The sequence below is a fragment of the Harpegnathos saltator genome, unplaced genomic scaffold, assembly GCF_003227715.2.
Source record: "Harpegnathos saltator strain DR-91 unplaced genomic scaffold, Hsal_v8.6 scaffold832, whole genome shotgun sequence".
NCBI lineage: Eukaryota > Metazoa > Arthropoda > Insecta > Hymenoptera > Formicidae > Harpegnathos > Harpegnathos saltator.
The window spans coordinates 62,932-89,912 of NW_020230685.1; the positions used below are offsets into that span (position 1 = coordinate 62,932).

A 26,981-nucleotide genomic window follows, 5' to 3' on the forward strand; every position below is an offset into this window, starting at 1 on the left:
GTTAAAGCGTTATTTCATAAAATCTAAGGCATCCCTAAAAAATTCTTCTAAGATCTTTATCAGTTTTCCCTCTGTCAACGTCTTATTTATTAGATCTAAGGCATCTCTAAAAAATCCTACTCAGGCATGCAAAAATCCTACTCAGGCAGACAAAAATCCTACAAGGCCCTTCTCAGCTTTTCCAATCGAAGCCTTATTTATTAAGTCTAAGATATCCCTAAAATATCCATCTCGGAGCCTGATGTGGTAATAATGAAGTATTCTTTTTTAGATCATCCTACTTTCAGCCTTATTGGAGCCTTATGCTTCATGAGGATGATCCTAACAATTTTTGCTCGAGATATTTTTTCCGCTACATTGACATACGACATATGTTCTGTGAGGATCTCTCTTCTGACCTTGCGAATAGGAAACGATTTTGATCAGAATATTTATGATATGCAGGACCTTCATGGAAAAATAAGGTGATAATAGTTTATCCACGTCATCTTGACTGTTACCATGTCATCGACGACCGTCAAAATGTCACAATTATCGAGAGAATCCTCGCGAGAAACTTTCTACGATGTTTTCGAATTTTTGATGAACAATGCGATTTTGATGAACCTGTTATACAATAAAATAATTGGGCAGAAACAAGGTTATCAAACATATCGCTCGATAAAATAACTAGGCAGAATCGAGGTTCAATCAAAATTAAAAGTTTTTGTGTTTCTTTCTCGATTGTTTTTTCCTCTAATTATTTTATATATCTAAATAAATACTATATATATATATTATTTTTTGAAATTTCCGTCCATATCTTTTTCGTTTATTTTACTCCTTCGATCATCCATGCTCTTTTCTATCAGTTCGCACGTTGAATAATTTCAGTTTCGGCGTATAAACGAACTTTATATTCCGGACATTGTGAGTTCGCTATTTATCTTGTTTGGACTATGCGAGACTCTTCTTTACGGAAAATACCGGTTAGATGGACGAAGTTTCACGATTTTGTATAATCGAGGAACCAATATTATCTCAAAGACCTGTTTCTGTACATATATCACTTACTAGCTTTGTTGAAGGTTACTTGAAAAATAATGTTGTGCATTTACAGGAAGTAAGACATGATGCAAAAGTTGTAGCGAATAAACATTCATGTTCACACGTGTGTGCGCGAAGTGATTATATTTAAATGCAATGATAAAGGAAATACATCATGCGCACTTGACAATAAATCAGAGTTGGGAAAGTTATTTTTTAAAAGCAACTTGTTACCGTTACCGTTACTTTCGGTAAAAAGTAACTCGTTACCGTTACTCGTTACTGGTCTATAAAAAATAACGTGTTACCGTTACTTGAAAATAACGATATTTTGCTTCGTCACTTTCCGTTACTTTCCTTGTTGTAAATCTAAGATTATAAGAAAGGTGCTAAGACAAAATATAAATCAGACATAAGATGATTAGAAATATATATATATATATATATATTTAAATATTTTTATTATTTTATTAAAAGTTTCTTAGTGGATATAAGTTTAATATTTGGACATTAGTGCCTGTTGACTTTAAAAATCTTTACCATTCATCATAGGTAGATTCCTCATTTGATGTTTTTGCTGTTTGAAATGTAAAAAGTCATCGTTATCATCGTGCTTATCAGAATCAAAGAATTTTCAGCTGAAGAAATTCCTAATAAATCTTCTAAATATGTTTGCACAAGTTTTCGCTTATCTCCGGCTAACCAACTCAATTTGAATTTGGGGTGCAAACAGCTGGCAATTCTTCTTTTTCGAATGTAATACAAAACCTAAAGTTAAATCAATAAAACTAAATATGAACATATTGATTTTGCTTCTTAATCAGATGAATGTTGTTTGATAAACATATATGTTAATCAAATTATATCAACTTACCTTTCTTTTAAACATTTCTGTATAGTTACGGCCAATGGATGACAATATGTGAGTCCATCTTTATTGATTCTTATTAAATCCAGCATAAAACAAAAAATGCATAGAAATTAAATACAATTAAGTTTAATTTTATAAAAATTAAAAAGTAATGATTAAAGTAACGATTAAAGTAACTGACGTTTCGTTACTCGTTACAAAAAAAATTTATCACCGTTACTTTTTCGTTACTGACACAAAAAAGTAATGGCATTGCTTAATCGTTACTCAAAAAAGTAACGATACCAGTAACAGCGTTACAAGTAACGCGTTACTTTCCAACTCTATAATAGATGTATGCTATATGTATGTAGAACATACTGTTATATTGTAAATAGTATGTTAACATTTTAAGAGAGAGAGAGAGAGAGAGAGGGGGAAGAGAGAGAGATAGAGAGAGAGACAGAAGATGCTATTGAAGTTTCGCATCATTGATGTTTCGAAGCGGAAAAGAAAGTCCAAAAGAAACATGATGATATAAATGGTACAAATATAATAAAATCGAATTTAACTGTCGAGCTAATGTAACTTTTGGCAATGTTGTTTTTAAGAATTTGGATTATCCAAATTAGTGCCTTTTGCAGCAACTTTATATCCGCATTACAACATATTATTTAATATTAACATTTGGAGCGATAAGGCGTGAGGTTTTACACTACCTCTATCTTTAATAGGACCAAGGTTTTTTTAATTAATTGAATCTCGGTAATTACCTGCACGTTTTTGCCATTATATTCGTATGCGACACATTCCATGTCGATCCTTGGCTTGACCTTCTGGGCAGTCAACATTTCTACTTGCAAAGACTATAATACTTTTCTTCGGTGTTAAGACGCTCGGTTTGGGTGGAATTGTGGAATTTATATGCAATTGTTCATCCGTGTTTTCCTGACACACTCGAAGTGGAATTACAGTGGTCACCAATATCACAATTATCAGTAAAATGTTTATGAGAAGTTTCATCTTGAAGAAGCCCGACAACTCCAGTATATTGTCATATATTGTCTTGCACAGTCTCTTTTTTAATTAACCTTTTTTATTACAGTTTTAATTATCCTGATTCTTCTTAATGTTGTTTTATATTTAGCCTTATTGTCTCTTTTCGCAGTGTTTCTTGCTTCTTGGTTTCTCTAGTATCTGAGTTTGTGTAAGCAATCTCTCGTCACGATAGGCAAATTTGACTCGTTTTCCTTCAGCACGTAAACGAACTTTGAATCGTCTTCATGGTTCTGTCATTTAATTTATACCATCTTGATTGCGTCAACCTGCCGCTATATATAGAAACTGGTTATTAATTAGGAATTTCACGGCCATTTCTTGCGTGCTTATAGAATCTAGAAAAAATGCGGAAAGAAAATATTATAAATATATTTGTCTTTATGGAATTACAATGTTATTCTTAAATATAAGCGTTGAAGCAATGTATAAAGATATGATAAGTTTTTATTCGCATTTCTTACTTGAATTTATCGATAGATACGTACGCTGTAGGTAAATTATCTTATCCACCGGAATTCTAAAATTAAAGTTAGAAATGTTGTAACAATATAATTACCTACATGTCTTTGCCATTACACTCGTGTACGACATAATCCATAAGCATCCTTTCTTTGGTCCTCCGGGCAGGGAATGTCTTTACTCGAGAAAACTGTGATACTTTGCAATAACAATTTTAAGAAAGTTCCAGATTTGTTTTTCCGAAATGTTTCAAGCAGAATAACAATGGCCGTCAATATTATAATTAACAGAAGAATTTTCATGAGAAGTTTCATCTTGCTATATGAAACGTTGCTATGTGAAACGTTGAATCTTTTGAACAATAAGATAATTGATAAATAAAAATTTATATGCCGCCTGTTCCTATTTCTCAATAAATTTTATTCTTTTTCCAATTATCTCGAACGTTTCTAATATTTTTTTATATTTAACTACACACACACACACACACATATGTATATATCCAAAATTTTAATAGGATTTCCTAGTATCTAGTCTTTTATCGCAATACACAAATCCAACTCGTTTGCCTCCAGCACATAAAATCATTCTACATCGCCATATCATGATCCTGTCATTTATACCTTTCGGAATATATGCCGTTTCGTAGTGTGAAAACTGGTTATTAACGAAATTTCATGGTCACTTCTTGCTTAGAGAAATCATGATTGTTAAAAATCTCCGCTCCCGAGAAATTATTATCTTTAAACATAAGTTATGAAATAACGATGCGGATAAAGACAGGTTTGTATTTATAACGAGAATTATCATTAGATATACATTATGGTCATTTTTATTTTAGGAATTGAGGATTTATTATTGTTATCAAAATATTTACTGTTTTTCAAAATTACTATATTCAAATATAAACGATGTAAAGGGCACGACAAAATATGAATAAATATCCGACAGCCTCTATTTTACGCACTTATTATTATATATAAATATTTCAGATTACGATATTTATTGCAAATAAAATTGAAATTTCATATATTAAAAATCGACAATTATCTGCGCATTCTTTTCATTAGAAAGGAAAACGACATATCTGAACTCTGAGTCACCCAGTGTAAGACTGAGTATTCATTCTTTGGCCTTTTAAACAAAGAAAATCTTCTGGAACTTCATAGAAGGGACGCTGATTTTGCTTCGGATTTGTATATCCTCCCCCTAAAAAAATAGCCATATAAAAGGACATATTCAATCATAGGTGTGTTTTTAACTATAATCACATTTTTTACATCATCGCATTACTATGATACTACGCAATATTACTATATATAGTTGACTACTATATATTACTATATATTCGACGAATCATAACGTTAGAGAAGATACGACGATGTTACAGTGTCAGCGGATCGCAAAGTATTATCTGGAAGGAATAACAAAACAATACACAACAACGGACATTAATTATAAAAATTTATATTTTTTTATATTTGTACAATGTAGCATACATGGTATTCTATAGTTGTGTAGTTATTATTTTTATGTGTTCCATTATTTTTACTGGATTCAGCATTACCAATGAAAATCACTTTATATCTGAAAGCAAGCAAAAAATGTCAGGAAGTAGAGAAAATATATAAATTACGAATTCTGATTAAGTTCTTACCTATAATTTTGTCTAATGCAGTTAAGTTGATAATTACCTACATGTGTCTTCAACATTACATCCTCTGGCGACATATCCCGTGTGGATCTAGTTGTTCTCCTTCTGGGCAAGTTACGGCAATACGAGGTTTAAATTCTATGATATTAGCGATAAAAGGTGCTATTTCGAGAGAGGTTTCTGAATAATTCACGGTAGAAAGTGGAATTTCTGTTAATGACTCTTCTTCAACTGCTTCTGTAAGTTGTTCAATATGTTCCTTGGATGTCCCCAGTGATATCATATTAATTAATATCAGTATCATTATTAAGAAATCATAAAGGAATACTTTCATTGTACTATATAAAAATCTATTTGTTTTTCACGATCCAAGAGTCGAAAAATTGAAGTTGAAAAGTCAAATTCTTTGTAACAACTTTTTTATTATTACAATTGTTTTTTTTGATAAATTTTATTTTCAATCGACCTTTTAAATTTTCCTCTATGTATTGTTTTCGCAACTTGATCTTCCTCTTCTTATATTGATTACTTTGTATTACAATTGAGGATTTAACATGAGCTTGAATCTCTGTGACACGTCTTACAGTCTCGACAAATAAACACGTATTGTACGTTTTATCTCGCGCATATACTACTTATAATACGTCTTAATGATCTTTAAAACAGCTTCAGGATAATCAATGAGAAAACCGGTTTCATAAAACAGGATATCCTATTTACATGCAAGCAAAAAGCTACTACGGCTAAAATGTGACAATTGTACTAATATGCTTATGTTCCGTGAAAAATTGCATTATTTCTTTAACATTAGCAAATAACTATATAGATCTTTGAAAAATTTTCGCCCTTTATCATTTAGAAGAACTTAAAAAATAAATTTATTCTTGATGTGTCGGTCAGAAAATAACAGTCAACAATTTTAATAAAATATAGCTTTATGTTACTAGTAAATAATAATTTATTATTGTAATATAATAATATAATAATTATATAAAACAATATAATAACTATAAAAACTGTTTTTATTGAAATTTCTCAACACTTTGAAGGCTGGACTTATATATACGTGCGTTCACAGAGCCTGCGTCCACTGGCCGACTTCACGTATATGTGAGTTGAGTTAGTGGTTATTAGCTAGCATTGATTGTTGTCAAAGTTTCAAGTTCATATATATATATATATATATGATATACAGATATATATATGTATATACAGGGTGTCCCATTTTAAGAAACGTACCTAGATAATTCTTCAACGAAGCATTTTCAGTAAAAATGTTTCGGACAAAAGTATGATTTCAAGGGAGACATAAAACAACTATACTATTTTGTTTACAAATACCACCACTTTCGAGATATTTACTGATCATTATTTTTTTTAAATGGAAACCCCAATTTTTTATTACACCATCATTTTCTACCAATTAATTTAAATAACTTTTGTCTGAAATATTTTTTTATTTGCCTAGTATTTTTTGAGATATTTAAGAAAAACTTGTTAACTTTTTCGATATTTAACTCACGATATCTCACTAACTATTTGTCAGAAGAGAAAGTGGTACTAGACTTTTCTGCTCTATTTAATCTCAAGAATATATTACAATAGCGTTCTGACTTTTGTTAACTTACTGACTTGGAAATTTCAAAATCATCAAATTTTTTATTACACCGTCCTTTTCTATCCATTAATTTAAACAACTTTTGTCTAAAATTTTTTTTATTTACCTAATATTTTTTGAGATATTTAAGGAAAACTTGTGTTACTGGAAGGGTTCCTTTTGACTTTCCGTGTGATATTATGTTGAACATTATCAGCATAGTTATTAAGAAAACATGGAGGAACACTTGCATTGTGATGTTTAATAATTTCGATATACTTCATGATCTTAAAGCTGAGAAACTAAAATTAGAAAGTCAAATTTTCTTTGGCAACTTTTTTGTTACAATGATGACTTATTCTTATTGAATTTCATAAGGTCCTTCAAACATAGTTTTTGCACGTTAATCTGTATTTCACTTACAAAAATGTAATATAAGTTTGTCTTCTCGACACGTTTTACCGTCTCGACAAATTAACACGTATTGTAAAATTTTTTCACACGTACGCTGTTTATTATGGGTTCTTATAGTCTTTCGTATTACGTAAGCCTATCTATGAACAAAATCAGTTTTACAAAGTAATCTGTTGCCAGTTATGTAACAAATAATCACTAATCTACGCTATGCCAAACAATGGCGCATGTAAAAGAAGCGATTAATAATTACTACTAATCGTAGTTTATGTTGGATCAAGGACCACGTAGTCATGTTGTTCAAAATTGCATTATGTATTTGATGTTAAGAAACACTTACATTATTTCCCGAAATGTTTTGTCCGATATATATTTCTTAGAAGAGATCGGAAATTGAATCTGTACCTTCTGCGAGCATCTAATGAATTGCGTTGAAAGACTGACGTTTTAATTTCGATAATTTTTACTAAAATTTCACAGGTAAAAAATGTGGTTCAAATGTTTCTGAGTTTTAACAAGAAACAGTGTCATATTACAGTAGTAGTGATTTATTGACTTTTAAGCTCAGTCCAGAATAGGTTGCAAAGATCAGTTGCGAATTGCAAAGGATGGCAACTATTAGTTACAAAGTGCTATTTTCGGTTGTAAGAGACAGTTACGATTGTCGGTTGCCGTTGCCAAGAAGTAAAAAGTTGGGTAACTCTCTTTTAGCAACCGCAACTGTCTCTTCCGACCGAAAATAATACTTTGTAATTAGTTGCCATTCTTCGCAACTCGCAACTGGGTGTTTGCAACCTATTCTGGACCGGGCTTTGATGTAACAGTTATATGAACCAATTTTATCAAGGTTTCTTAATCAAATAATTTTTCATAGAGTTCTCCAACATATTATTTTATATTACACACATAAGTGTCATATCATTTTTCGTTAACACAAGCATCAGTAAATTATTATAGATTATAGATTATTTCAGGAAATATATAGAACGTTGGAATAATTAACTTTGTTAATGATAATTGATGTTTATTTTCATTTGCAAGTTGCCATATGTTATTTTATGTTCCCTGAATTACTTTCTCAAATCTGTTGCATTGACAATTTTTGTCTTCTGTGTCAACGTCTCAAATATTTAGTCCCGAAGTGGAAATAATACGAATATGTAAAATAGAGATGCTGATAGATGAGAAAATTTCATATGTTGTTAACTCCATTTGTTGTAATTAATGATAGTATATCTTTAATTGATAATTACCTACTAGTTTTCAATTTTATTGCGTATTATTTTTATTGCCCCAATAGTTCGACATCTTCCGTGTGGATCTTTTAGTTTCTCTGGTGAGCAGTGAGCACGTCACTTCTTTCGATCTCGGTAGATGTATAATGTTAAGTAAATAATAACGTCCTGTTGTAGATATTCGACGGTAAACGGAAGCTATGTTGTTGGTTCTTGACGGACTCCTTCTGATTTTCCAAGTGGTATTAGGCTCGACATTATTAGCATAAATATTAAGAAAGCATGGAGCAACACTTTCATTGGCTGTTTAATAATCTCGATATTCTTCACGACATTAAAGCCAAACTAAAATTAGAAAGTCAAATTCTTTTTGAACTTTTTTGTTATAATAATAACTTATTCTTATTGAATTTCGTAAGTTCGTTTAAGTATAGTTTTCGTACGTTAATCTGTATTTCACTTACGAAAATTTAATATGAGTTTGAGTCTTCCCGACACGTCTTATCGTTCCGACAAATTAACACGTATTGTAAGATTTTTCTACGCGTATGCTGTTTATAATGCATTCTTATAATCTTTCGTGTTACGTAAGCCTATCTATGAGCAAAACCAGTTTTACACTGTCACAGTTTTATCCTGTTTCGAGGTATGTAACAAATAATCACTAATCTACACCATGCCAAATAATTGCGCATATAAAAGAAGCAATTAATAATAATTACTAATCGTGGTTTATGTGCTTTCCAAAATTGCATTAATTATTCAATGTTAGAATATACTTACATTGTTCCCCGAAATATTTAGTCCTATATACGCTTTTTAGAAGAGATTGGAAATTAAATCTATGCCTTCTACGCGCATCTAACGAACCGCGTTGAAAGATTTTAATTTCGGTAATTTTTACTAAAATTTCACAGATGAAAGATCTGATTCAAATGTTTCTGAGTTTTAATAAGAAACAGTGTTATGTTACAGCAGTAGTAGTTATTTATCGACACTTAATGTAACAGTTATATGAACCAATTTTATTAAGATTTCTTAGTCAAATGATTTCTTATACAGTTCTTCAACATATTATTTTATATTACACATATAATTGTCAAACCGTTTTTTGTTAACACAAGCATCAGTAAATATTATAGATTATAGATTATTTCATCAAAATATATAGAACGTCGGAACAATTGATTTTCTTAATGATAATTAATTGATGTTTATTTTCATTTGTAAGTTACCATATATTATTTTATGTCCCCTGAATTACTTTTTCGACTCTGCTGTATTATTTGACAATTTCTGTATTATGTAACGTTTCAAATATTTAGGGCTGAGGTGGGAAGAATAGATAGAATAGATAGGATGAATATATATAGAATAAATAGGATGAATACATAAAATGGAGGTCTTGATGGATGAAAAGTTTTCATATGTTGTTAATTCCATTTGTTATAATTAGTGATAGCATATCTTTAATTGATAATTACCTACTTGTTTTCAATTTCATTGCTTATTCCGCAATATCTCGACATATTCCGTGTGGATCTTTTAGTTTCCCTGGTGGGCAAACCACTGTCAATCTCGGGAGGTATATAATATTAGGTAACTCTTCTTGTATGGCTGTATGGCTTGTATGGCAACTTTCTGTTGCATGTAATTCGCTGATAGCCGGAAGCTGTGTTGTTACTTCTCGATGGACTCTTTCTGACTTTCCAAGTGATATTAGGCTGAGCATTATCAGCATAGTTATTAGGAAAACAGAAAAAATCTTTCATTGTGCTATTTAATAATCTCAATTTTTCACCACCTTAAAGCCAAAAAACTAAAATTAGAAAGTCAAATTCTTTTTAGTAACTGTTTTATGATAATAATAACTTATTCTTGTTGCATTTTGTAAGGTTCTTCAAACATAGTTTTTGCACGGTAATCTGTATTTTACTTACGAAAATTTGATATGAGTTTGAGTCCTCCCAACACGTCTTACCGTCCCGACAAATTAACACATATTGAGAATTCTTTTCAAGCGCATGCTATTTATAATATGTACCTATAGTCTGTCGTATTACGTAAGCCTATCTAGCAAAACCAGTTTTATAAAAAGTCTTATCCAGTTCCCACATATGCAACAAATAATCACTAATCTATACTATTTAAACTAATTACTTGACAAATAGTTGTGCATATAAAATGTAATTAATACTATTCACGGTTTATGTACTGCTCACAATTGCATTATTTACTCGATGTTAGGAAATTCTTATTTTGTTCCCCGAGATATACACATTTTAGGGTAAATTAAGAATTAAACCTACCTTGCCTTCTACACGAATCTAACAAACCGCGTTGAACGGCTGACGTTCTAATTTCAGTAATTTCTATTAAAATTTCACAAGAAAAGTTGCGATTAAAATATTTAGAGCTTTAAAAAGAAATAGTATTATATTATAGTAGATAGTGGTATAGTAGATAGTGGTAACTCTTAGTGTAACGATTATCAAAAAGTGAATTTATTAAAACTTTTTGATCGGATGTGTGACTTTTTGATGTTTTATATAGTTTTCTAACATAATATATTATATTACGCACGTAATTGTCATATTATTTTTCGTTATAACCATCAGTAAATTATTATAGATTATACGTAGATTATTTTCGAAGATTATTTCAGAAGATATATAGAATAATTGACTATTAGTGATAATTAATGTTTAGTTCGTAGATTGCCATGTGTTATTTTATGTTGCTTGAATTACCTCCTCATATCTGCTATATTATTTAGTAATTCTAGAGGCGTATCTGAAATATTTAGGAATATTTAATATCCCTAAAGAGAATAGAAGAAATAGAAGAGATATAAAAAATAAAAATAATTAATTAAATGAACATATAGAATGGAAGTCCTAATAAGTGAAAAGATTTTATATATAATTCCTTTTTGTTGTAATTAAAGATAGCAAGTTTTTAATTGATGCTGTTTAATAATTTGGATATTCTTCACAACTTTAAAACCAAGAAACTGATGTTAAGAAAACAATTCTTTTTAATAACTTTTCTATTATATTGATAAACTATTCTTATAGAATTTCGCAAATTTCTTTAAACACAGTTTTTGTAGGATAATCTGTATTTTACTTATAAAAATTTAATACAAATTTCAATCTTTTCGACACGTCTTAGTGTCCCAATGAGCTAACACATACTATAAGTTCTGCCAACGTACATTCTATTTATAATATTATTGTAGCCCTTGATATTACATAATCCTATTCATGAGCAAAACAAGTTTTATAAAATACGTTATTTTGCTTCCACGCATGTGACAAATTATCACATCCAAAGTATGAAAAATAGTTGCAAAATATGATAGTTACAAAATATAAAATAGTCGAACGATGCTAATATTAATTTATGTGCGCTGAAGGATTTTATTATTTAATGTAAGGAACTAATTACCTAATCCTTCAAGGTAGGCTTAGTGTAATATATGTTATATGAATTGATTTTATTAAGACTTCTTAATCAGATGATTTTTCATGCAGTTTTAACATATTATATTATATTCTATTACATACATAATTCTTATACTATATTCGTTACCATCAGCATCAGTAAATTATTATAGATTATAGATTATTTCAGGAGATATATATAACGTCAGAACAATTAACCTTATTACTAGTGATTACTAGTATTACTAGTATTACTAATATTACTAGTAATAATTAATATTTATTCACATTTGTAAACTGTCATATGTTATTTTATGTCTTTTGCATTACCCTTTCACATCTGCTGTAGTATTTGATGTTTTTTGTGAAACGTTTTAATTTTATTCGGTCAAAGAGCATCGATAAAAAATGCCCGTTTTCGGTACCTCGATTTTTGAAACTTCTTTTATGCCAAATGGTTACTTATGATGACCTAAAAATCCCTGCAAAATTTCAAGATGAGCATATGCCCCGTTTAAGAAATATAGGGGGTCAAAGTTGACCATGTCCAATTAAAAAATATAGCAGCTTCACATTTATACTCCAATAATAATGTCCAAAAAATTCAGCCGAAATGGTTCTTTTAAGATTTTTGGCTGCTGATTACGAATCTGAAGTCAGATTTAAAAAATTCAAAATGGCGGATCCAATATGGCGGACGAATTTTTCTTAAATTCATCAGATTCACTTGAAACTCGTTACTCGGGGGTTTTTGGGGTCGTTGATTACGAATCTAGCGGTTAACTAACTTTTAACCAACACTAAATCTTCTTTGTCACTACATTAAATCTACTTTGACCCTACATAGAATCTATTTTGTCCTACAATGGACCTATTTTTCCTCACATTGGACCTACATTCTACCTAGGAACGGTGAGCGTCGAGCGTACTGAGTCTCGTTTTAAAGAGTTCGGCCTAGAGTTACGAAACCCTGAAAACAAAAGACGATCAGCAGATCATCATTTCATTAACATTCCATCCTACGTCTTATTTGCATCGTACGCTTGCGAATGTAATAAAATAAAAGTTTCAGTTTCGAAAATCTGGAAATATTGTTGTTTGAAAAATATTATTAATGATAAATGGTAAGAGTTTTTTTGTATTCTTTGTTTTTTCATGCTAATGACTTAAATCTATGATTTTTTGTTGTTTAAAAAGTTTTTATATGCCCTACTGCAAAAAGTTCGATTTTCTAGCAAAAATGCCTTTCGTTAAATGCGTCAGCTGTGATAAGCAAAAAAGAAGTAAAGATGACAAGTTTTTTCCTGTTAACAATATTCAAGACCCATTAACAGTTATTAATAATATGAGACAATTGGGCAACTCGAAAAAACTCAAAAAAAGAGTTTGCAACTTCTGCAGAGTTTAGCATCTGATGAAATATCACATATTTCACTTAGTTTACGTTTTTTTGAGTTGCGCAATTGTCTCATATTATTAATAACTGTTAATGGGTCTTGAATATTGTTAACAGGAAAAAACTTGTCATCTTTACTTCTTTTTTGCTTATCACAGCTGACGCATTTAACGAAAGGCATTTTTGCTAGAAAATCGAACTTTTTGCAGTAGGGCATATAAAAACTTTTTAAACAACAAAAAATCATAGATTTAAGTCATTAGCATGAAAAAACAAAGAATACAAAAAAACTCTTACCATTTATCATTAATAATATTTTTCAAACAACAATATTTCCAGATTTTCGAAACTGAAACTTTTATTTTATTACATTCGCAAGCGTACGATGCAAATAAGACGTAGGATGGAATGTTAATGAAATGATGATCTGCTGATCGTCTTTTGTTTTCAGGGTTTCGTAACTCTAGGCCGAACTCTTTAAAACGAGACTCAGTACGCTCGACGCTCACCGTTCCTAGGTAGAATGTAGGTCCAATGTGAGGAAAAATAGGTCCATTGTAGGACAAAATAGATTCTATGTAGGGTCAAAGTAGATTTAATGTAGTGACAAAGAAGATTTAGTGTTGGTTAAAAGTTAGTTAACCGCTAGATTCGTAATCAACGACCCCAAAAACCCCCGAGTAACGAGTTTCAAGTGAATCTGATGAATTTAAGAAAAATTCGTCCGCCATATTGGATCCGCCATTTTGAATTTTTTAAATCTGACTTCAGATTCGTAATCAGCAGCCAAAAATCTTAAAAGAACCATTTCGGCTGAATTTTTTGGACATTATTATTGGAGTATAAATGTGAAGCTGCTATATTTTTTAATTGGACATGGTCAACTTTGACCCCCTATATTTCTTAAACGGGGCATATGCTCATCTTGAAATTTTGCAGGGATTTTTAGGTCATCATAAGTAACCATTTGGCATAAAAGAAGTTTCAAAAATCGAGGTACCGAAAACGGGCATTTTTTGCATGGGGCTTGCCGAGGCTCTTTGTGGAACGTTCAAATTTTATTTAGGCCAATATTTAGGCCCTCATGAAGAAAAATATGAAAGCTAAAAAGGGTAAATAAAATAAATATATAGAATGGAGATCATGATAAATGAGAAGATATCATGCATAATTTCTTTAGTCATAATTAAAGCAAATTTTTTAGCAAATTTTTAATTGATAATTACCTTTTTCTTAATATTATTGCTTTGTGCGACATATTCCGCGTGGGTCTTTTAGTTGTCCGGATGGGCAAGTCTTTTCTTCAAATTCCGGCAACTCTATAACAGTAGGTGCTTGAGCTGGCTGAGGTGTTGTTGAAAGTACGGTTGTAGACGGAAGCTGTGTTGTTGGTCGGATTCTTTTTGGGTTTCCAAATGATATTAGGCTGAATATTATCAGCCCAATTATTAAGGAAACATGAAGGAACACTTTCATTATGACGTTCAATAATCCCGATATATTTTACGATCTTAAAGCCAAGAAACTAAAATTAGAAAGTCAAATTCTTTTTGGCAACTTTTTTGTCATAATGATAACTTATTCTTGTTGAATTTTTTAAGGTCCTTCAAATATAGTTTTCGCACGTTAGTCTGTATTTTTTACTTACGAAAATTTAATACGAGTTTGAGTCTTCCCGACACGTCTTATCGTCCCGACAAATTAACACGTATTGTAAGATTTTTCCACGCGTATGCTGTTTATAATGCGTTCTTATAGTCTTTCGTGTTACATAAGCCTATCTATAAGCAAAACCAGTTCTACAAAGTTACCTTATCCTGTTTCCATAATGTAACAAATATAAATCTACGGTATGCCAAATAATTGTGTATATAAAATATACAATTAATGCTGATTGTGATTTATATGTTCTCCAAAATTGCATTAATTATTCAACGTTAGGAAATACTTATATTGTCCTTCAAAATGTTTTGTCCGATATAGATTTTAATTGCTGATAACACATCTGTATTAATGCAATAAATGGTTAAAAATATATCAATACATTCAGTAGAGGATAATGTTAGATACTGAAGAGTTTTTGTGAAAAAAAATTCATGGGCGCCAATAATAACGAAATGCTTCTGTGAGGGATAGATGGTCAGGTGTCCAGATTAGATGGTCATATGTCAAGAGATAGTTGGGCATACGTCATCTCGGTAATGAATTTTTAGGTTAAATACGATGTTGTTTAGTCATTCAAGCCCAGGTTTAATGTTGTAACTCAAAATATTATTGCGTATTTGCAAAGTATTATTCCGATGTATGAAACATTTTGGAGGTTAATAGAAACGTATAACATTTATTTATTCATAATAATAGTGTTTTTGTGCATCAGAAAGAAACACACCTTTTTTTTTTTTGGTCACGCAGGGGAAATCCATCATGGATACCCCCTCCCCTTGGGGGGGAAGGGGTTATGTCGGACTCTTACTGACTAAAACCCCTGCGGGATGTCTACCTGTCGGACCGTGAGGAGGAGAGTCGGGGGAACTACTCCCGTATTCCCTCCCCAACCCCCCGGCCCCAGGGCACCCTTCCGGGAGCCCCTCGCCACCTGTGTATCGCGCCCTGTTCCACGAAGGGAATCCAGGGCGCGGTCCCCGAAGAGGGTTACCCCCTGCCGGTTGGCCTTCTGATGTCTCCTGTCTCAGAAAGAAACACACCTATTCGTGGTACATCCAACTTGATCCAACTGCGATTAACCGATCGGTGTTGACAAGTTTGACATTTAATGTTAGGTACTAGGGAAAAATGACAGTCGTATAGATATACTATATATATCTAGAAAATGTCCATCCGATGTCCATTACTTATTATTTCTCGCTAAGTAGACTGCCCATCTAACCCTGAAAAAAAATGGACCATCTATCCCCGTTTGGAGAGTTCGCGTAAAAATGCATATACCGTGTGAAACGTAGTCTCGGTGACGAATTTCGAGATTAAATATGAAAATACGACGTTTTTTTAGTTGTTTAAGCCCAGGTCTAATGTTGTAAATAAACCATACTCACAAGGTATTTTTCCGTGTGAAACATTTTGGAGGTTACTAGAAACAAAATATTTATTTACTCACAATAACAGTGTTTCTGGACATCAGGATGAAACACACTTACTTGTAGTACATCCAACTCACAACTGACCGATCAGCGCTGACGTCTAGCATATAATAACAAAATTATAGCTATTGACCATCTATCCCTTATGGCCATCTATTCCGGACTTATCCTACACTTTTTAGAAGAGATTGAGAATTGGATCTACGTCTTCTAAGCGTATCTAATGAATCGCTTAGAATAGCCAACATTCCAATTTCGTTAATTCTAAATTTTGCAGATAAGAGACGTGGCTCAAATAAGTTTTAATAAGTAACATTGTGATGTTATGTTAGGCAGTGGTTTATTAACTCTTGGTGTAACGGTTATAGAAAACTAATTTTATTAAAACATGTTGATTGAATGATTTTTCATGCAGTTTTCTAAGATAATATATTATATTATGTACATAATTGTCATACTACTTTTCGTTATACAGGGTGTCTCAAAAGTAACGGACCGCTCTAATAACTCTTCAGTATTGAAGTTTCAAGGAAAATGATTTGAATAAAAGTTGTAGGGATTTAATGTGAGCTATCTTATGACAACCTTGACTTTGATCTTGACCTTCATTTTCAAAGTCATTTGGAGGTCAACTTGCGTTTTTTAAACGGAAACTCCTATTTTTTATTACACCGTTTTTTTCTACTAGTTAATTTGAACAACTTTTGTCTAAAACATTTTTTCATTTGTCTAATATTTTTTGAGATATTTAAGGAAAACTTGATAACCTTTTCAATATTTAACTTACGATATCTCGCTAATTATTTGTCGGAAGAAAAAGTGGTACTAGACTTTCTTGCTTTATTTAGCCTCAAGAATATATTGTTACAATAGCGCCTTGATTTTTATTAATTTGATGATTTTAAAATTTCCAAAAATCAGTAAGTTAACAAAAGTCAAGGCGCTATTGTAACAATATATTCTTGGGACTAAATAAAGCAAGAAAGTCTAATATTGCTTTTTCTTCCGACAGATAGTTAGCGAGATATCGTAAGTTAAATAATGAAGAAGTTATCAAGTTTTCCTCAAATATCTAAAAAAATATTAGACAAATAAAAAAATGTTTTAGACAAAAGTTGTTCAAATGAACTAGTAGAAAAAAACAATGTAATAAAAAATAAGGGTTCCCGTTTAAAAAACGCAAGTTGATCTTCAAATGACCTTAAAAATAGAGGTCAAGGTCAAAGTCTAGGTCATCATAAGCCCATTTACGTAGCTCACTTAAATCCCTACAACTTTTATTCAGATCATTTTCCTTGAAACTTCAATACTGAGAAGTTATTAGGGTGGTCCGTTACTTTTGCGATGCCCTGTATATATATACACATCAGTAAATTATTATAGATCATAGTTTATTTCAGAAAATTTGTAACATATCAAAACAATTGGCTTTATTAGTGATAATTAATGTTTATTTACATTCGTTGGTTCCCATATGTTATTTCATGCCGCTTGAATTATCTCCTCACACCTATTGTGTTACAATTTGATAATTTTTGTGATGTGTTTGAAATATTTAGGGCCCCTGAAGAGATATATAAAAGATAAAAATAATTAATGAAATAAATATATAGAACGGATATCCTGATAATGAAATGAAAAGATTTCATGTACAGGATGACCCATTTTAAAAAACACACTTCGATAATTCTTCAACAAAGCATTTTCAGCAAAAATGTCAGGACAAAAGTTATATAATTTTAAGGAGGATATAAAACAACTATCATCATCATTTTGTTTACAAATGGTACCACTTTCTAGATATTCACTGATCATTATTTTTCTTAAATAGAAACCCCAATTTTTTATTACACCGTCCTTTCCTATCAATTAATCTGAACAACTTTTGTCTCAAACATTTTTTTATTTGCCTAATATTTTTTGAGTTATTTAAGGAAAACTTGATAACTTTTTCAATATTTAACCCACGATATTTCTCTAACTATTTGTCGGGAGAAAAAGTGATATTAGACTTTTTTGTTTTACTTGGTCTCAAGAATATATTGTTACAATAGCGCTCTTACTTTTGTTAATTTGATGATTTTGAAATTTCCAAGTCAGTAAGTTAACAAAAGTCAGAGCGCTCTTATAATACGTAATATATTCTTGAGATTAAATAGAGCAAAAAAGTCTAGTACCACTTTTTCTTCCGACAAATACTAGGTGCGCAACTAAGTTTCCGGGTTTCACACATGGATGGCGCTAACGACATATGTAGTCGACATACATGTCTGAAGTTGTGTTTTTTTATAGCTTGGACATCTGTTAACAATAACCAGTTGTAATACCAACACATATCGCAACGCAAAAATATTTTTTCTAACAACGAAGATGTCGAATTTTATTTCAAATAAACAGCATTTGCGGGAAGCTTTGCTTTTCTGCTTTAACTTGAAAAAAAGTGCAGCTGAAGCACGTCGTTTGCTTGAGGAGGCCTACGGCGAACATGCACCATCGAAAACTACCTGCGAAGATTGGTTTAAACGCTTCAGAAGTGGCGATTTCGACTGTGGACAAGGAGCGCTCCGGAAGACCAAAAACAGGATCTGCGAATTGAGGACGTCGATCTGCAAGCGTTATTGGATGAAGATGATACGCAAACACAAGATCAACTTGCGGAGGCATTAAACATGACTCGCCGAGGTATTTTCAAACGTTTACATGCCATGGGAAAAATTCAAAAGGAAGGAAAATGGGTGCCGCATGGGTTGACTGAGAGACAGATGGAAAATCGAAGAGCCACTTCCGAAATTTTGCTTTTGCGGCATAAAATAAAGAGTTTCCTGCATCGAATTGTTACTGGCGATGAGAAGTGGATATATTTCGCGAATCCCAAACGCAAAAAATCGTGGCTTTCACCTGGCGAAGCATCAACATCGACGGCACAGCCGAAGCACGGCTTCAGAAAGAAGACAATGCTCTGCGTTTGGTGGGATCAGAAAGGAATCGTGTACTATGAGCTGCTGAAAAGAAGTCGGGCGAAACTGTCAATGGGCATTGCTAGCGACAACAACTGATCAATTTGAATCATGTATTGCTCGAAAGACGGCCAGAATGGGACACGAGACACGAAGGAGTGATATTGCAGCACGACAACGCTCCGTGCCATCGCACTTCCATCGTCCAGGACACTATCAAAACGCTGAAATGGGATCTGCTACCGCACCCGCCGTATTCGCCAGACTTGGCCCCTTCCGATTATCATTTGTTCGGGTCGATGGCGCATGGCTTGGCTGGATAACACTTGGCCAATTTCGAAGAAGTGCAAAATTGGTTGAATGAATGGTTTCGGTCCAAAGACGCGTCGTTTTATCGTCGCGGTATTCATGTATTGCCAGAGAGATGGCAAAAATGTGTAGCTAGCGAGGGACAATATTTTGAATAAACCATTTTTTGTATTTCTCTTGAAATTTTCCATTTTTCATTGATCAAAAAACGGAAACTTAGTTGCGCACCTAGTAGTTAGCGAGATATCGTGAGTTAAATATCGAAAAAGTTAACAAGTTTTTCTTAAATATCTCAAAAAATATTAGGCAAATAAAAAAATGTTTCAAACAAAAGTTGTTCAGATTAATTGGTAGGAAAGGACGGTGTAATAAAAAGTTGGGGTTGTAATAAGAATTTCCATTTAAGAAGTAATGATCAGTGAACATCTCGAAAATGGTGCTGTTTGTAAATAAAATAGTATAATTGTTTTATCCCTCTTGAAATCATATAACTTTTGTCCGAAACATTTTTGCTGAAAATGCTTCGTTGAAGAATTATCGAGGTGCGTTTTTTAAAATGGGACACCTTGTATAATTCCTTTTCGTTGCAATCAAAAGTAGCAAGTTTTTAATTGATGCTAAACAGAATTTTCAAACGTAACCTGTATTTCACTTACGAAAATTTAATACAAGTTTGAATCTTTCTAATACGTGACAAATTAACACGTATTGTAAGATTTTTCCACGCGTATGCTGTTTATAATGCATTCTTATAGTCTTTCGTGTTACATAAGCCTATCTATAAACAAAACCAGTTTTACAAAGTATCTTATCCTGTTTCCATGTATGTAACAAATATAAATCTACGCTATGCCAAATAATTGCGCATATAAAACATGCGATTAATGCTAATTGTGGTTTATATGTTCTCCAAAATTGCATTATGTACTCGGTGTTAGGAAATACTTACATTGTTCACCGAAATGTTTTGTCCTATATATACTTTTTAGAAAATATTGGAAATTATACTCATCTCTTCTACACGCATCTAATAATCCACATCGAAAGGCAGATGTTCTAATTTCCGTAATTCTTAATAAAATCTCACAAGAAAAAGATATGGTTCAAATTTTTGAGTTTTAATAAAAAACACTGTTATGTTATAGTAGATAGTGGTTTATTAACTCTGGTGTAACAATTACCAGAAAGTTATCACGTTTACTCTATGAGAAATAGTTACGCATATAAAATGATAGAACGACACCAATTTTAATCTATGTGCCGTGAAGAATTTCATTATTTGATATTAAAAAATATTTTTTTAATTCCTCGAGGCGTTTTATCTAACATATATTTTTTAGAGGAGAATGGAAATCGAATTTATGCCTTGTACGCACATCTAGTAAACCGTGCTGAACAGCTGACGTTTCTTATTCTATAGAAATTTTTATTAAAAATCTCATAGAAAAAGGATATGATTCAAATGTATTTCAGTTTCAGTAAGAGAGTGTTATGTTATAGTAGTAATGGTTTATTAACTCTTAATATAATGGTTATATGAATCGATTTTATTAAGATTTCTTGATCGGATGATTTTTTATGCAGTTCTAACATATTATATTACATTATATTATATTGCATACATAATTCTTGTATTTAGTTTTCGTTACCATAATCATCAGTAAATTATTACAGATTACAGATTATTCCAGGAAATATATAGAACGTCAGAATTTGACTTCATTAGTAACAATTAATATTTTTATTCATATTTATAAGTTGTATGTTATTTTATGTCCCTTGCATTATCTTTCGACATCTGCTGTATTGTTTGATGTATGATTTTTGTGATGTGCACCTTTCAAATATTTAGGTCCCAATGAAGCGAAATATAAAAAATAAAAATAGTAAATGAAATAATTATATAGAACGGAAATCCTGATAAATGAGAAGATTTCACATATAATTCCTTTTGTTGTAATTAAAGGTAACAAATTTTTAATTGATAATTACCTGCTTGTCTTTAATATTATTCCTTTTTGCGACAAAGTTTGTATGAGTTAGATAGTTGCCCTGGTGGGCAAACCATTGTAAATGTCTGCAACGCTACAATATTTAATTACGGAGTTTGCGCAAATTTTTGCAGGTGCGCATATGGATTTACGGTTGTAAACGAAAGCTGTGTTACTGGACGAATATTTTTTGACTTTCCAAGCGATATTAGGCTGAACATTATCAGCACAATTATTAAAAAAAATATGGAGAAACACTTTCATGGTACCGTTTAATAATTTCGATATTCTTCACGACCTTAAAGCCAAGAAACAAAATTTAGGAAGTCAAATTCTTTGTAGCAACTTTTTTATTAGTGATAATTTATTTTCGTTGAATTTCGTAAAGTCTTTTAAACATAATTTTTGCACGTTAATCTCACTATTTCGTATTTCATTTATCAAAATTTAATACGAGTTTGAATCTTTCCGACATGTCTTACCGTCTCGACAAATTAATACGTATAAGATTTTTTCACACGTATGCTATTTATGCGTTCTTGTAGTCTTTCGTATTACGTAAGCCTATCTATGAACAAAACCAGTTTTACAAAGCATCCTGTTGCCAGTTATGTAATAAATAATCACTAATTTACGCTATGCCAAATAGTTGCGTATATAAAAGCGGTGATTAATAATAATTACTAATCGTGGTTTATGTGCTGTCCAAAATTGCACTACAGGGTGGTCCATTTTAATCGACAATCGGTATTATTTCGTCAAGTGAGCCAGATCGCGAAAAATGTTTCAAACAAAAGTTGTAAGATTCAGAGGAAGACATCTGACGATGATATCGGCTTGACCTTGGATTGTCGTTTGAAGGTTACGTAAAGGTCAACTTTAAAATCCTAAATAGAACTCCTAATTTTTTATTACATATTCTTATACCCCTTGTCAAAGCGTTTTTAAAACACTATATACTTTTGTCTTTTGCGTAAGCCATTCCCAAGATATGAAGTTTCAAAGTTGACATCATTCGCATTACCCGATGTAACCGCTGGTAACCGATGTAACTGGGAGGTTGCTCGCTCGGATTTGTACATTATAATGGCCCTAACAAGGGCCGATTTTATGTATGTGTGGGGGGGGGGCTCATTCTTCATAGATGTTCGAAAACGCCGCCATCGACAGCTCGGCACATTCGAACTCCCTTTTCGAAACTCTCGAGATTCAGAAGAACATTTGCTGGAATCGCTCGGCATGCATTTCTGATGCGATCCATCATATCCTGCCACATCGTTGGCGGTTAATGAAACACTGCATCTTTCAAAAATCCTCACAGATAAAAATCTGGAGAAATAAGGTCGGGTGATCTTAGTGGCCACCAAATTTGGATCATCCCGACCTATCCATCGATGAGGGAAAATGGCATTGAGGTGATTCCCGAAGGAAAGTAAACTATGATGTACAAATTCGACCGAGCAACCTCCCCGCGGTGTACATCGGGTAATGCGAATGCCAGCGATATGTCAACTTTGAAGCTTCATATCTTGGGAATGGCTTACGCAAAAGACAAAAGTAGGTAGTGTTTTGAAAACGCCTCGATAAGGGTTATAAGAATATGCAATAAAGAATGAGGAGTTCCATTTAGGATTTTAAAGTTGACCTTTACGTGACCTTCAACCGACAATCCAAGGTCAAATCGAGGTCACCATCAGATGTTCCTCTCTGAACCCTATAACTTCTGTTTGAAATATTTTTCGCGATCTGGCTTACCTAACGAAATCTCCGAAATTTCCGATTGTTGATTAAAATGGACCTCCTTGTATTATATATTCGATGTTAGGAAACACATTGTTCTCCCGAAATGTTTTGTCCGATATACACTTTTTAGAGGAGATTGGAAATGAGATTTATGTATTTTACATACGTCTAATAAAACGTAGAACGGCTGACGCTCCTATTTCGGAAATTCTTACTAAAATTTCACAGGAGAAAGATATGGTCCAAATGTTTACTTTTTTTGTAAGAAACAGTATTATTTTGTGATAAGTAATGGTTTATTAAATCTTAGTGTAATGATTACATGGATCAATTTTATTAAGACTTCTTAATCGAATGGTTTTTCATACAGTTCTTTAACATAGACACATTATATTATATCACACATATAATTGTCGAAAATTATTGTTCGTTACTATAACCCTTAATAAATATTATAGATTATTTTAGAAGATACATCGGATGTCAGGAGAATTGACTTTAATAGTGACAATTAATGTTTATTTATATTTCTAAGATGCCAGTTATTTTCAATCTCCTCTCATTTGCATTGTTAACTCCTCCCCTCTGCTTTATTAGATATTTCTTGTGTCATAGGATGCCTCAAATATTTAGGCCTGAGGAGAAATATATAAAATATGGAAATAATATGTATATAAAGAATAGAAATTTTGATGAGGAGTCTTGATATATAATTCCATTTATTGTAATTAAAGGTAAATTTTTATTGATATTTACCTGCTTGTCTTCAATTTTATTATTTACAACACAGTATCTCGACATATTCCGTATCGATCTTTTATTTTTCCTGGTAGCAAGTTGCTTCTTCAAAATTCAGATGGTCTATAATATGAGGTGGATCTATTTGAATGACAAACGGTGTTTGATGGACTTGTTTTTGACATTCCAAGTGATATAAAACTGGACATTATTAGGATAATTATTGAGGAAACATGAAAGAATATTTTCATTGGTCGGTTTAATAATCTCAATATTCTTCACAACTTTAAAGCCAAGAAACTAAAGTCAGGGAGTCAAATTCTTTTTAGCAACTTTTATTTTAGTGTGACAACTTATTCTTGTGAAATATCGTAACGCTTTTTAAACACAATTTTCGTACGTTAATTTACATTTCACTTACGAAAATTTAATACGAGTTTGAATCTTTCCGACACGTCTTACCGTCTCGATAAATTAACACGTATTGTAAGCTTTTTTCACGCGTACACTGTTTATAATGCGTTTTTATAGTCTTTCGTCTTACATAAACCTATACATAAGTCTATAAGCAAAACCAGTTTTAGAAAGTACTTTATTCTGTTTCTATGAATGTAACAAATACAAATCTACGCTATGCCAAATAATTGCGCGTATAAAATATGTGTTTAATGCTAATTGTGGTTTATATGCTCCCCAAAATTGCATTGATTATCGATATTAGGAAATACTTACATTGTCCTTCGAAATGTGTTGTCCGATATACACTTTTTAGAAGAGATTGGGAATTGGACCTATACCTCTTAAGCGCATCTAATGAATCGCGTAGAACGACGTTCTAATTTCGTTAATTCTTACTAAATTTTACAGATAAAAGACGTGACTCAAATAAGTTTTAATAAGAAATAGTGTGATGTTATATTAGGTAGTGGTTTATTAACTCTTAATGTAACGATTATAGAATACCAATTTTATTAAGACATTTGATCGAATGGTTTCATACAGGTTTCTAACATAATATATTATACAATATTACGCACATCATTGTCATACTATTTTTCGTTACCATAAACGTCAGTAAATTATTATAGATCATAGTTTATTTCAGAAAATATATAGAGCTTCAGAGTAATTGACTTTATTAGTGATAATTAAGTTTTGTTTACATTTGTAAGTTGCCATACATGTTATTTTGTGTCTCTTAAATTACCTCCTTGTATTTGTTATATTATTAGATTTTTGTGTTGTAGAACGGCTCAAATATTTAGGCCTGAGGAGAAATATATAAAAGATGTAAATAATATGAATATATAGAATAGAAATTCTGATAGATGAGAAATTTTTATGTATAATTCCATTTGTTGTAATTAAATTGTTGTAATTTGTTATAATAATTTATTATAATTAAAGATTACAAATCTTTAATTGATAAATACCTGCTTGTTCAATATTATTGCTTATCGCGCAATATCTCGACATATCCCGCGTGGGTCTTTTTGTTTCCCTGGTGGGCAAGTTACTTCTTCAAATTCCGGAGTATCTATAAGATGAGCTTTGTATGGTACAGCTGGTACAATTGGTTCACGTGTAGGCTGTATAAATGGTGTTGAATGTCTTTCGATGGTAGTCGGAAGTTGTGTTGTTTGTTCTGGAGGGATTCTTGTTGACAATCCAAGTGATATTAGGCTGAAGGTTATCAGCATAATTATTAAGAAGATATGGAAGAACACTTTCATTGTGTCGTTTAATAATCTCGATATTCTTCACGATCTTAAAGTCAACAAACTAAAGAAGGTCGAATTCTTCTTAGCAACTTTTTTATTATAATGATAAATAATCTTGACGATTTTCGTAAAATTCTGTACACATAACTTTTGCACGTTAATTTGTATTTTACTTATGAAGATTTAATACGAGTTTGAATCTTTCCAACACGTCTTAACGATTCAACGAATGAACGCGTATTGCAAGTTCTATTCATGTGCATGCTATTTATAATGCGTTCTTACAGTCTTCGGTATTATGTAAGCCTCTTTGTCAGTGAAGGAAAGCAGTTTTAATAATGTAGTTCCTTTTATCACACATGCACACAAATTTATCACAAATTACTATGTCTAAAGAATAATAAACAGTTGCGCATATAAAAGAGGAGATTGATATCAATCTTGATTCATGTTCCGTAGAAAATTGCATTATTTAATTAATTCTATGAAATACTTACATTGTTTTTCGAAATGTTTTTAATGATATAGACTGTTTAGAGGTTGGGAAATGTACGCGCATTAAAGGAACTATATTAGCTGGCTTTTTTATTTGACAATTCCTATTAAAATTTCGCAGAAAAAGTAGTGCAAAGTTCATAAAGTTTGATAAAAAATAGTGTTATATTGTTAGCAGTTAGTTGTTTATTAACTCTGAACGTGACTATTATATAAACAAATTTATTAACATTTCTTAATTACGAATTATTTTCCACACTTTTTAATGTTATATGACATTATACACATAATTACCGTTCTAATATTTGTTATTATGAACATTATTAAATAGGATCATAAATTATTTCGCAGAAACTTAAATATCAATTAGTGATACCAAATCTTTAATTGATAATTACCTGCTTGTTTTCAATTTTATTACTCATCCTGCAATAATTCTATATATTTCATATATATCTTTTAGTTTTTCTGGTAGGCAAATCACTTCTATCAATCTCGGGGTGTCCGTAATATAAAGTGGATAAATGCGACGTTAGATATATTTCGGTGGTAGACGGAAGCTGTGTAATTGGTTCTCAAGAGATTCTTTTTGACATTCCAAGGGATGTTAGAATGTTATTAGCAATTATTAAGAATATGGAGGAACACTTTCATTGCGCTGTTTAATAATTTCGATGGTCTTCACAACCTTAAAACCAAGAAGTTGAAGTTAGGGAGCCAAATTCCTTTAAACAACTTTTTTATTATAATGATAACTTATTCTTGTTAAAATTCATGAAGTCCTTTAAACACA

The 26,981-nt window shown here is 31.6% G+C and overlaps 1 protein-coding gene and 1 long non-coding RNA gene across 12 annotated transcripts in view; one reads left to right on the forward strand and one right to left on the reverse strand.

Annotated features, from left to right (window-relative positions):
* Positions 1–26,981, forward strand: part of LOC105190537 (probable G-protein coupled receptor 158) — a 250,213-nt gene that overhangs the window by 45,564 nt on the left and 177,668 nt on the right. The window lies entirely within an intron of this gene.
* Positions 4,431–26,492, reverse strand: LOC112590480 (uncharacterized). 10 transcript variants are annotated; one of them, XR_003114237.1, is made up of 9 exons: positions 25,406–26,492; positions 24,394–25,239; positions 14,363–14,646; positions 8,759–11,087; positions 8,313–8,639; positions 5,089–5,285; positions 4,894–4,981; positions 4,736–4,808; positions 4,431–4,603 (listed from the first exon to the last, which is right to left on the reverse strand). It is a non-coding gene; the product is annotated as an uncharacterized LOC112590480 (long non-coding RNA). The 10 variants fall into 10 exon arrangements; XR_003114242.1 differs by having other exon boundaries at positions 4,431–4,808; positions 8,759–10,098; positions 10,235–11,087; positions 25,406–26,490; XR_003114239.1 differs by having other exon boundaries at positions 4,431–4,808; positions 5,093–5,285.